This window comes from Choristoneura fumiferana, unplaced genomic scaffold (genome assembly GCF_025370935.1).
Source record: "Choristoneura fumiferana unplaced genomic scaffold, NRCan_CFum_1 Sck3bRy_98;HRSCAF=283_pilon, whole genome shotgun sequence".
NCBI classification, from domain to species: Eukaryota; Metazoa; Arthropoda; class Insecta; order Lepidoptera; family Tortricidae; genus Choristoneura; species Choristoneura fumiferana.
In genome coordinates this window covers 20868-31096 of record NW_027413084.1, presented here as the reverse complement: position 1 = coordinate 31096, position 10229 = coordinate 20868, and the positions used below count along the sequence as shown (strand labels likewise).

Genomic DNA, 10229 nt, shown 5'->3' with positions numbered 1-10229 from the left:
GACTCGTTTACTGCACTGTTTATGGCAAACTGAATACGGTGCAGGTGCTCGTCCCAGGAGCGGTGGTTTTCTTCTACGTAAGAAGCTACTGCAGTCATAATAACTTTGTTGTACCTCTCTACCAAATTAACTTGAGCCGTAAAGCGTGGGCCAAAATGTACTTTTGGGACACTGTACTTTTTCAAAAGTTGCCTAAATTCTGAACCCGTAAACTGGACCCCGTTGTCAGTTATGACGGTTTCAGGAACCCCATGAGCCAAAATAACATGGTTCTCAAAATGTTTGGCAACTAATGCACTAGTTGCACGGCGCAATGGAAACATCAGAGTATATTTTGAAAAGCAGCATGTCACTACAAATAAAAACGTGTAACCCGACCGAGAGCGCGGTAGTGGACCTACTAAATCTATCGAGACTACTTGAAATGGTCTATGACATACTTTTGGCTGGCCCATCAACCCTGGAGTACGTTTCTGCGAATGCTTGTAGGCGGAACAAACATCACACGCCTTTACAAATTCCACGACATCTTTATGCATGCCAGGCCAAAAATATGTCAAAGACAACCGCCGATGAGTTTTGAAAACTCCTAAATGCGCGGCTGTAGGCTCGCAATGATTTTCCTTCAAAATTTTTAATCGGTCGCACTTCGGCACTACCACCTTCCAGTCGAATTCACTAAGTAAATTGTATTTACTCTTACATAATCTAAGTAATATGCCGTCCTTAATACAAAAATTCGGAAAGTTCGCAGGAAATGACCTACAACCGTTCAGAATGTTCTCGTACCACGGGTCGTTCACAACGTCATTAGAGCTCGTCGCGTTAATAGCGTCAACCTTCATGAGCCTAGACAACGCGTCAGGTACTACGTTGTCGGTGCCTTTCCTGTGCTCAATTTCAAAATCATATTGAGACAGTCTGCACCCCCAACGCGCTAAACGGCCTGACGGGTTCTCCAGGTTCATGAACCACTTAAGTGACGCGTGGTCAGTTATGACCTTAAAATGACGCGAGCCTAAATATGCCTGAAATTTCTCGACGGAAAACAAAACGGCTAAAGCCTCCCTCTCGGTCGCGCTGTAATTTCGTTCGTTTTTATTTAAAGAACGACTGACGTAAGCGATAGGATGCTCGTGTCCATCGATAGTCTGACTAAGCATGCCACCCAATCCATATGAAGAAGCATCGCAGTGCACAACGAAAGGCTTATTAAAATCTGGCACTGCCAAAATAGGTGCCGACACCAATGCATTCTTCAATGAATTGAATGCTTGTTCTGCTTCTTCAGACCACCGAAAGGCAGGAACATTCTTCCCTTTCGCCGTAAGCTTATTTAAAGGGGCGGCTATAGTCGAAAAGTTTCGAATAAATCGACGGTACCACGAGCACGTCCCTAAAAATACCTTGACTTCCCGAGAAGTGGTCGGAATGGGAAAATTCAAAATTGCCGCGACTTTTTCGGGATCAGTACGCAACCCGAACTCATCCACGACATATCCAAGATACTTCAAGGAATTTCTGAAGAACTTGGACTTCGCAAAGTTAATTGTCAAATTTGCAATTTTCAATTTTTCCAAAACTCTATTCAAAAGTACCAAATGGGTCTGAAAATCTGATGAACAGATCACAATGTCATCAATGTAACAGAAGGCTAAACCGGTTTCGATGTCACTCGTAATGTTGTGATCGATCAACCTATCCATGAGCCGCTGCTGTCTTGCAGGTGCTCCGCATAACCCAAAAGGCATGACTTTAAATTTAAAAAGTCCGCGACCCGGTACGGAAAAACTAGTCTTTTCCTGTGAACTTTCTGCTAACGGTATCTGCCAAAATGAGGAACTTAAATCGATCGACGTCAGGTACCTCGCTTCTTTTAAACTGTCCAAAATCTGTGGAATATACGGAATAGAATACGAGTCCCCCTTCGTGACCGAATTTAATTTCCTACAATCTAAACAAAAACGCCAGTCACCGTTTGACTTACGCACTAATAACGCAGGGTTATTCCATGGACTTTCGCAAGGGGTAACTACGTCCAACTGAAGCATCCTATCGAGCTCGGCACTTAAAGCTGCTCGTTTTTCCGGTGATAGTGGGTATTGTTTCACTTTTACCGGTGGCGCATCACTAGTGTCGATAATATGCTCAGCTAAACCAGTTCTACCTAGCCCTTTTTCTTCAAAAGAAATGTCCCTAAATTTCCTCACTACTGCGTCTGCTAGTTCACGCTGTGCCGTAGTCAAGTGATCGTATGACTGAATTGTATGTACAGGTTCTGAATTAATACCACAGTTCCTAAAGTACGTCTGTGGTGTCACAATGTAGTCAATGTTGTCGAATATTTCTGGCGCTAAATTAAAACATTTCCAAAAATCTACACCTAAAATGACGTCTGAAACAATAGTGGGTATGACAAAAAATTTAATAACATGTGTTACATTATTAAATGTTACCGGAACAAAAATGTACCCAATTGTTTCGACCTGCACGCCAGTTGCAACATGACACGATGTTGGTTGTGTATTTTGTATGCTAAAACCAAATTTCACAAAATCGAGATGAGCGTTGTTACCTAAAATCGAAATTGACGCTCCACTATCGAGTAATCCGAAAATTTCAAAACTATTTACTCTAAATTTTAAATATGGCCGAACATCATCTTTATTTGGTGCAAACAGAACCGTAGCGATCGAATTATAATTACAAAATTTTGAAATAGATTTACTATTAACATGTTTTTTACTACGATTCTGGTCTATCAGTTTTTTGTCTGAGAGTGTGAACCAGCCTTTTTAGCTTTATTACCAATACTACAATTTGGACAAGTAGCTATTTTGACATTTGACATACCACAGCCAAAACATCTGATTTGTTTGTCGGAATTTGGTTTTGCCTTACAATACCTAAAATTATGCCGTGTTTTGCCGCATTTATAACAAATGGGTTCCCGCGAATGCGTGGATGGAACATTCGATTGTTTGGGAACATTGACAGAAACGTTCGTACGCTGCGCACAAGCAAAACATGACTGCGATTTACTTTCGGAACTCTTGGCAGTGGGAACAGAAACTGAATTTATGGGCTTGGCTTTGCCTTTATACAAAAACTCACTACCAAGTAGGTTCGAGGATGACCTCGCGGAAGGTTCCGAAAACATTTCAGCTCGTTGACGCGCTGCTTCTACCTTACGACAATTTTCTTTCAGTTCCGCTACTGAGGTAATGTTAACCAACGCTAGCTGTTGTGAAAAGCTGGGCCTAATATTATGCAGCAATATTTCTAGCTTGGCTTCCTCAGAAAGCGGTACCTTACGACGTGAAAATAAGCAAGACATAACCGCAAAATAAATGTGAATAGGTTCGTCCACTCCCTGTGTTCTAGACTGAATTTCACTTAATAACCTATAATCATAATCAATTGGATCAAATTCCCTCAATAATAACTCTTTTAATTCGTTCCAGGTTGAAACTTCCTGCCTTATGCCTCTAAACCAAAATAGTGCCTTATCAACAAACAATTGTGCCGCTGAGTTGAATAACTTACAATCTGAAACACCAAAAGCCAACTGAAGTTCACCTATGCGTTCTAAGAATGACCTGACGTCCGTGATGCCATTGAATTTAACACCCCATTTTGAAACATTCTTATCGCCGGAACACTCAAATTGTTGCTGTGATTGTTGTGATTGTTGTTGTGAATGTGAAGAAAACATCTGGTTGTCCTCATTTGTACCTGGAGATGTTATTGGAGTTTCAACAATAGCCAACAGTGACTCTAAGTCTGATGAAAGTTCTGATTTAACTCGAAGCTTAGCGACATCCAAGTCAACATCTATTCTAAACAAGCGATGATATAAATGATAACCCAGTGCCTTTGACCTATTTAATGAGTACCTATCAGATGTTGATGAATACCTGTCAACACATGACCTCAGTTCAATCAACTTGTCAGAAATTGTTTTTAGCTCGGAATCAACAGCAAAGTCAGTTTCCAATATAGCCTCCGAAGGACATTCAACAAATAACTTCTTAAGTTGCTTTCTCAACCCATCAACAGTACTAAGTGGCGTTTCTGACCTAATTTTAACTTCATAAATCAACTCATCTTTCAAAAGTGAATAAAATTGTATAACTCTTTCCATATTTTAGTGATGTTTGTGTACTAAATTGAATTGAAATTAATGGCTTACAAACTTTAATTACTATTGTTTAATTTGTTTCAACAATAAAATTGTTTTATGTTTGTTATTTTACAAAATATAAGTTCTTATTAAAGTACTATAGCAAAATTTATGAATGATGTTTCATTCCCCAAATTCTTATTAATAACACAATTTGCTGGCACAAATGTAGCAATAAACACAATTAAATTGCATAAAATGGCAGTAATTAATAAATGGCAGTAAATTAAATGCTGCTATAAATAAACGGTAGTAGTTTATATACACTGCTATTAGGTATGAAATGCAGTTAGAAATTTACAAACTGTCTAAGCACTATGCACACATAATTTATAATTCTAGGTCATAATTTTGTCATAATGTTGTAGCATAAATGATATTATAATTTAATATTCAATATTTCACAATGATTTTGTTTCCCAAAGAGGGTTTTTCACCATTAAAAAAAATGAAGTTAGTTGAACAAAACTAGGTTTCCTTTCATAGATAATCTGAAATATAGCTGTATGTATAGTATAGAAAGCTATGCTATGAAGTGACACTTTATAACTGTCAAAGAAAGTTTGTTCGCTTTCACAAAGTTTATAGGTTACTTTTACTTTAAAAATGTTAATAAATATCAATTTGTGGTGAAAATAGTGAAAACAATAACTACAACAGTGAAATTTTTATGAAATAAGGCATAAATGTGCTAGACTTCTACATTCAAAGGTAATATCGTCCCCTTACAACCAGAATCGCTTATCTGCATGAAATGTAGTTTCGAGAAAAACGCATTTAAAGGTTTGCATGCTCTAAAAACCTATAAAAGCTAGTTATACTAAAAACGTCTCTGTGTTTCTATTTAGATAATTTATCCCTTAATAGGATAGGGCTATGTTATTTACTCTATACTCGCGCCGAGTAGGTTAAAATAGGGCTTTTCTTCAAAAGGTACTGCAGATAAGCGATTTTGCCTGTAGACACGTTTTTTTTTTATCTTCTAAACTAGCAAGTTTACGCAGATATATTGGATAAACTATCATTTTAAGTCCATAATTGAAGCATTTTTCGCCGAATACAGTGTTAAAATGCTTACATGTTTTATACAATTTAAGTTTTTAGTTAAGTCTCAGCGCAAATAAGAGGTATTGGCTGTAAACAAATCGGAATTTACCTCTTAAGCGCGCTTAAAAGTGCAAAATATTTCTAAGATGTTTTGACTCTAGGCTTTTTTTCTGTTTTTCTATCTTATATGCAATGTAGCATTATTCTGTTTTGTTTTTATCATTCAAAGACATATAACTTGTATTTTTCGAAAGAGTTCCATCAATCTATTTCAACAAATAGGTACCAAATAGCCAAAATATAAATAAATGAAAACTAGCGAGCTAAAGTCTTAAATATAGTAGTATATTTCTAGTATATGTGAGATATATTACGTTATTCCTTTAATATCATATGTGCTGCTTAATACATTTAATTATGGAACTTTTGATTACATGCATACAACAAAAAACATATTTTATTCAAACATTTTAATAAAAAGGCACTTAGCGTCTCAAGGCTCAAAGTAACCACTGAAACAGTCATGAAAAAGAACCGTAATGGTAATAACCATCAGTCTTCTTCTTCATCTAAAACGAGAACGAGCATGGATATTCAGGTTTTGATGAACTAAATAGAAAACATAGGTAACAGATCCAGCAGACCGTCGATCTGAACCGCGAGTGTCATTTAGATACCTACTATTTACTACTTCGTATCGTAGGTACGTCGTATCATTGAATAGCTTATCACGGCATAAAACATTTACGTTGTCACACATTTTCATTGTTCTGGCTTAATATTTGTATAGGTAATATTTTATCAATTACGACATGTCGTCTGACTTTTTGAGTTTTGATACCAGGCCTGTAACTTTGCAAACCACCGTCGAACAAGACAAGGCAACAGAAAATCGAATCCAAACTCTGTTGGACCTCTTTCAGTAGAGGAATTTAAACTACCTGCATTAAAAAGCTATACACTAATCCACTGCCAATAAGCGCAGCTAAAAAATAAAGATTTAATGACTTTTTACAAAAAAATGTTATACCGGAGATTCACCATGGCTGGTTGCACTGGCCTGTGATGAAGACGTTATTGAGCGTGTGCCGGACGTAGTCACAGCTGAGACAAGCAGTGATGAAAAAAACCTTAATGGTAATAATCATCAGTCTTCTTCTTCATCACTGCTTGTCTTAGCTGTGGCTACTCAAACCAGCCATGGATAATTAATATTACCTAAGCCAAGAACAATGAAAATGTGTGACTACGTAAATGTTTTATGCCGTGATAAGCTTTTCATTGATACGACGTACCTACGATACGAAGTAGTAAATAAGTAGGTTATCTAAATGACAATCACGGTTCATTTTGACGGTCTGTTGGATCTGGTTATATGTTTTTCTATAGCCGCGTATCCATTAGAGCAGCCTCAGGCCGAGCACCGCGAGCCGAGCCATATTTTGTCGGTTTTTTGACCGTGCTCAAAGGAGCCTCAGTCTGAGCCGTGCCTTTGGCAGCGTCTCCACTTGCGCGGCCTCAGAGCGAGGCAGCCGCTCGGCCGAGGCTGCCTCTAGTGGATACGCGGCTTATTTAGTTCATCGAAACCTGAATATCCATGCTCCTTCTCGTCACAAGAAAGAAAAATACTGTTAAATTACGGCAAGTGAATCGCTGTTATACATAGATCTGTTCACTCACGAAGGCGCGCCCCTCCACAGCTAATTATTAATGTACACGAGAAAACCTCTTAAATATTACACATTGTCTTAGTCTTAGTGTGCGTGACTGACGGTACGCTTGCGACTGAAGCCACGAGGACAAGTTCGAGCTACGCACACATAGACTTGTCGTACGGATACGTTTAGGTACAATTACAATTATAGAATGTGGAGGGGCAGACTTTCGTTAGTGAACAGATCTATAATTACCTAAATAAGTTTTTAAAAATTACTTATTATGAATCGTGCTTTCAAGCGTGTACGAACCGACTAAGCTAGCCTACACAAAGTGCACACTACTTTACAATACAGCGCGAAACGTCTAAGCGATACTTAAGCGATTTTGGCTGTAGCGCTTCTTATGGTCGAAGCAAACATTGTTACAAGCAATATCGCCTATATTATATTTAGTTTGTTTTCGCTGTTGCAATAATTGAAATATAAAGTAATGCTCAACAGGCGAAACCTACTAACATTATTTTAGCACTTTTAGGCAGTACTCAAATTGCATTTTTATTGAAATCTTAACATTCCAAAATCGCTTGTTTGACATTAAAATATTTTTGCTGTTGTAAAATAAAAAAAAATGCTGTTTAACCAACGCGTAGTTGTTTTTGGCTGTTGATTTTCTTAAAAATCGGCTTTAAGTGAGCTTAAGAAAACGTAACTCGGTATTGGAGTATCGTACAGTAAAACGGGTTTCAACAGCATGTAGATCTTGGAAAGTACATTCTAACGATATGCTTAACTCAGTTTTGCCCAAAAGTGACTTTAAGCGATTCTGGTCGTAAGGGGACGATATTTGGTTTCAACCTGACAAACTGAATCTTAATTATTGAAAATTGATGGCAGTTGATTTATACAAAAAAAATTAGCCAAAATTACTCAAAGCACTCAAAATAACGCAAAATTAACGGTTGGGCGCCAATTGCCACCTTGTGCCGTACTGAAAACAAGCCCGGTGTGGGTAACAGCCAAGGGGCAATGCGGAAAGACAGAATAAAACTGAAAGTAGCTGTTGCTACACTGAAAATGCTTAAATATTGTCTGGAGGCGTGCTCTGAATAATTAGGGCTCTATCTAAAGGATGTAAAGGAAAAATGTTAGTATGTAAACACAATCTTTATTGCTCTTTTGACTCTATACAGCGTAAAGTAATATAAATATGTGAAACCACTTGTAGTAGATTACCAGACAATTTACAAAGATAGTTTTAGCTCAGCCGCAAGCGGGTGTGATGCAGAAGGCGGTTCTTATATGCTAGTTTCACAATTTATTAAAGCTTAATGGTGTTAGTCCCTAAGGAAATCAAAACTTGCCATCAATTTCAATTTTCAACTACTGAATTTAAATCATACTTCCTAATACATATTCATAAATGTTTTACAGACCTGGCCAGAAGCTACCTCTCTGTGACGCCAGTCCGGCAGCCGCAGGATGACCACGGTGTGAGACAAGCGCGATGCTCTGGGGCGTTGTCTCTATGTGCTGACCCTCAGCTGGCCGCACGGGTCCCACAGGATGCAGAACAGTCTTCTGGTCTCAGCAACGGAAGAAAAGACGTGGCAAAAGCTAGTTGCAGAAGGCACAGCCAAGGCAATGAGCTACAGAAAATTGGCTAGTTCTCAGAACACAGAATTGAATATCTAGCCCGAAATTAGAGTTTATCTAAACCTTAAGCTCCCAAATGGAGGTGCAAAAGACAAGGTCTAAACCCAAATCATTGGCATCATCATGCCACAAATTACTTTACTGTAGTAAGTAAACGAAAGATGAAAAATAATTATCAGAATAACTTAATAATTTATTAATCATAATGAGACCCTAACCGCTGGAAGGAAGAAGAAATTGCTTCGATTAGACACTTGCAAAAGGCAAAAGCATGTGGCAAAGAGGTAAAGTGATCTGTATGATTCTTACCGGAGTAAATCAACTGTAGCCCAGGATTAACTCGACGCTGGTCTTCCCACCCTCAGCCGCATGCAAGGATTCATGTGCTGAAATTAACCACAAGGATGAGAAATAATGCCGCGTGGACTACACTGAATCTAACCAATATTTCAGTAACCAAATTTACTTACAGTTCACTTGCTGCACAAAAATAAAATTTAAATGGGCTGCGTTTGCGCCATAAAAGCCACTAAAATTCGGAATAGGGGCTGCGACCCTCGTCTCTTCTTCGATGGAAAATGATCTAACTCTCACATATGATGGAGGCCTAAGTCAAGAGGAATCGAGACTCCAGTACAGCCCTCCTCAAAGCCTGAGTGAACATAGCTTGGACTAAGAAAAGCCCCTAAGAATTTCCCCCGAATCCCACCAATTGTGGGAACAACATTTACTATGCCAAATTATCACTAGATGTTATTAGCTTTCGATTCTGTATCAGATTCGACTGATTGTAAATTAAATAAATGTTATTCACCAATGTCTGAAATTAATTATATTTCCCCTGAAACATGATAAAAATTCCTGAACTGACATCCCTACAAAATGATTTACTTAAATGCTCCAATCAGAGATGACCCCGTCAACACAATCCTCCTTCCTGTTGCCAGCTGAAAAAAATATATTAAAATAATTGCCAGATTAATCGGATTTCGGGCAGTTCGAGTCATGGAAGAAAACACAACGTTACATTGCGATGGTTAGGTAGGTACGACTGTGATCGGTCCATGTTGAAAGAAAAACCCTTTCATTTTTCCGTTACAACAGAAATTTGTTTTTGCAGTGTGCCCGGTTGAAAGGACCGACAATATTATTTGAAGAAGGTTTTGTGAGATACCTATATCATCTACAAAATAGTACAATGCAATGACTTTTTACTGAACAACCGACACATAGTAAGCAATACAGAAAACGCTTTACAGATATATTGTAGGTATAGAATTCCAAGGTAAGCAATAGGCGTATCACGTATACGAGGCCTATGTCCAGCAGTGGACGTCTTTCGGCTGACATGAGATGATGATGGTGGATGGGTCGTAGTTTCTACGCAGGCCCCATGCGAATTGGGTTCACACATATCATTGAATTGCTTTACAGGTTTACACATCATGGTTCTTCATGGCATATTATATTAAACCGTAATTTATTCACAATAGCAGCATAGACTACTAATCTACTAATAGTTCAGAAACAGTCCAGCCAAGAGAAACTTAACCGCGCAACTTTTCCACTAATTGAAATTCGCGGTCAAATAATAAACTTTATTTTAAACACGTCCATGAACTTTTAAAGTGGAAAATGGGTTAAGATTCTAAAAGAATTGATAACTTTTTGAGTTAGTACCAGTTTAT

The 10229-nt window shown here is 38.1% G+C and overlaps 1 long non-coding RNA gene across 1 annotated transcript; it reads left to right on the top strand.

Moving 5' to 3' along the window:
• Positions 1–214: 214 nt before the first annotated feature.
• Positions 215–8525, top strand: LOC141445268 (uncharacterized). The gene is made up of 3 exons (XR_012453308.1): positions 215–300; positions 608–4894; positions 8320–8525. It is a non-coding gene; the product is annotated as an uncharacterized lncRNA (long non-coding RNA).
• The last annotated feature ends 1704 nt before the right edge of the window (positions 8526–10229 follow it).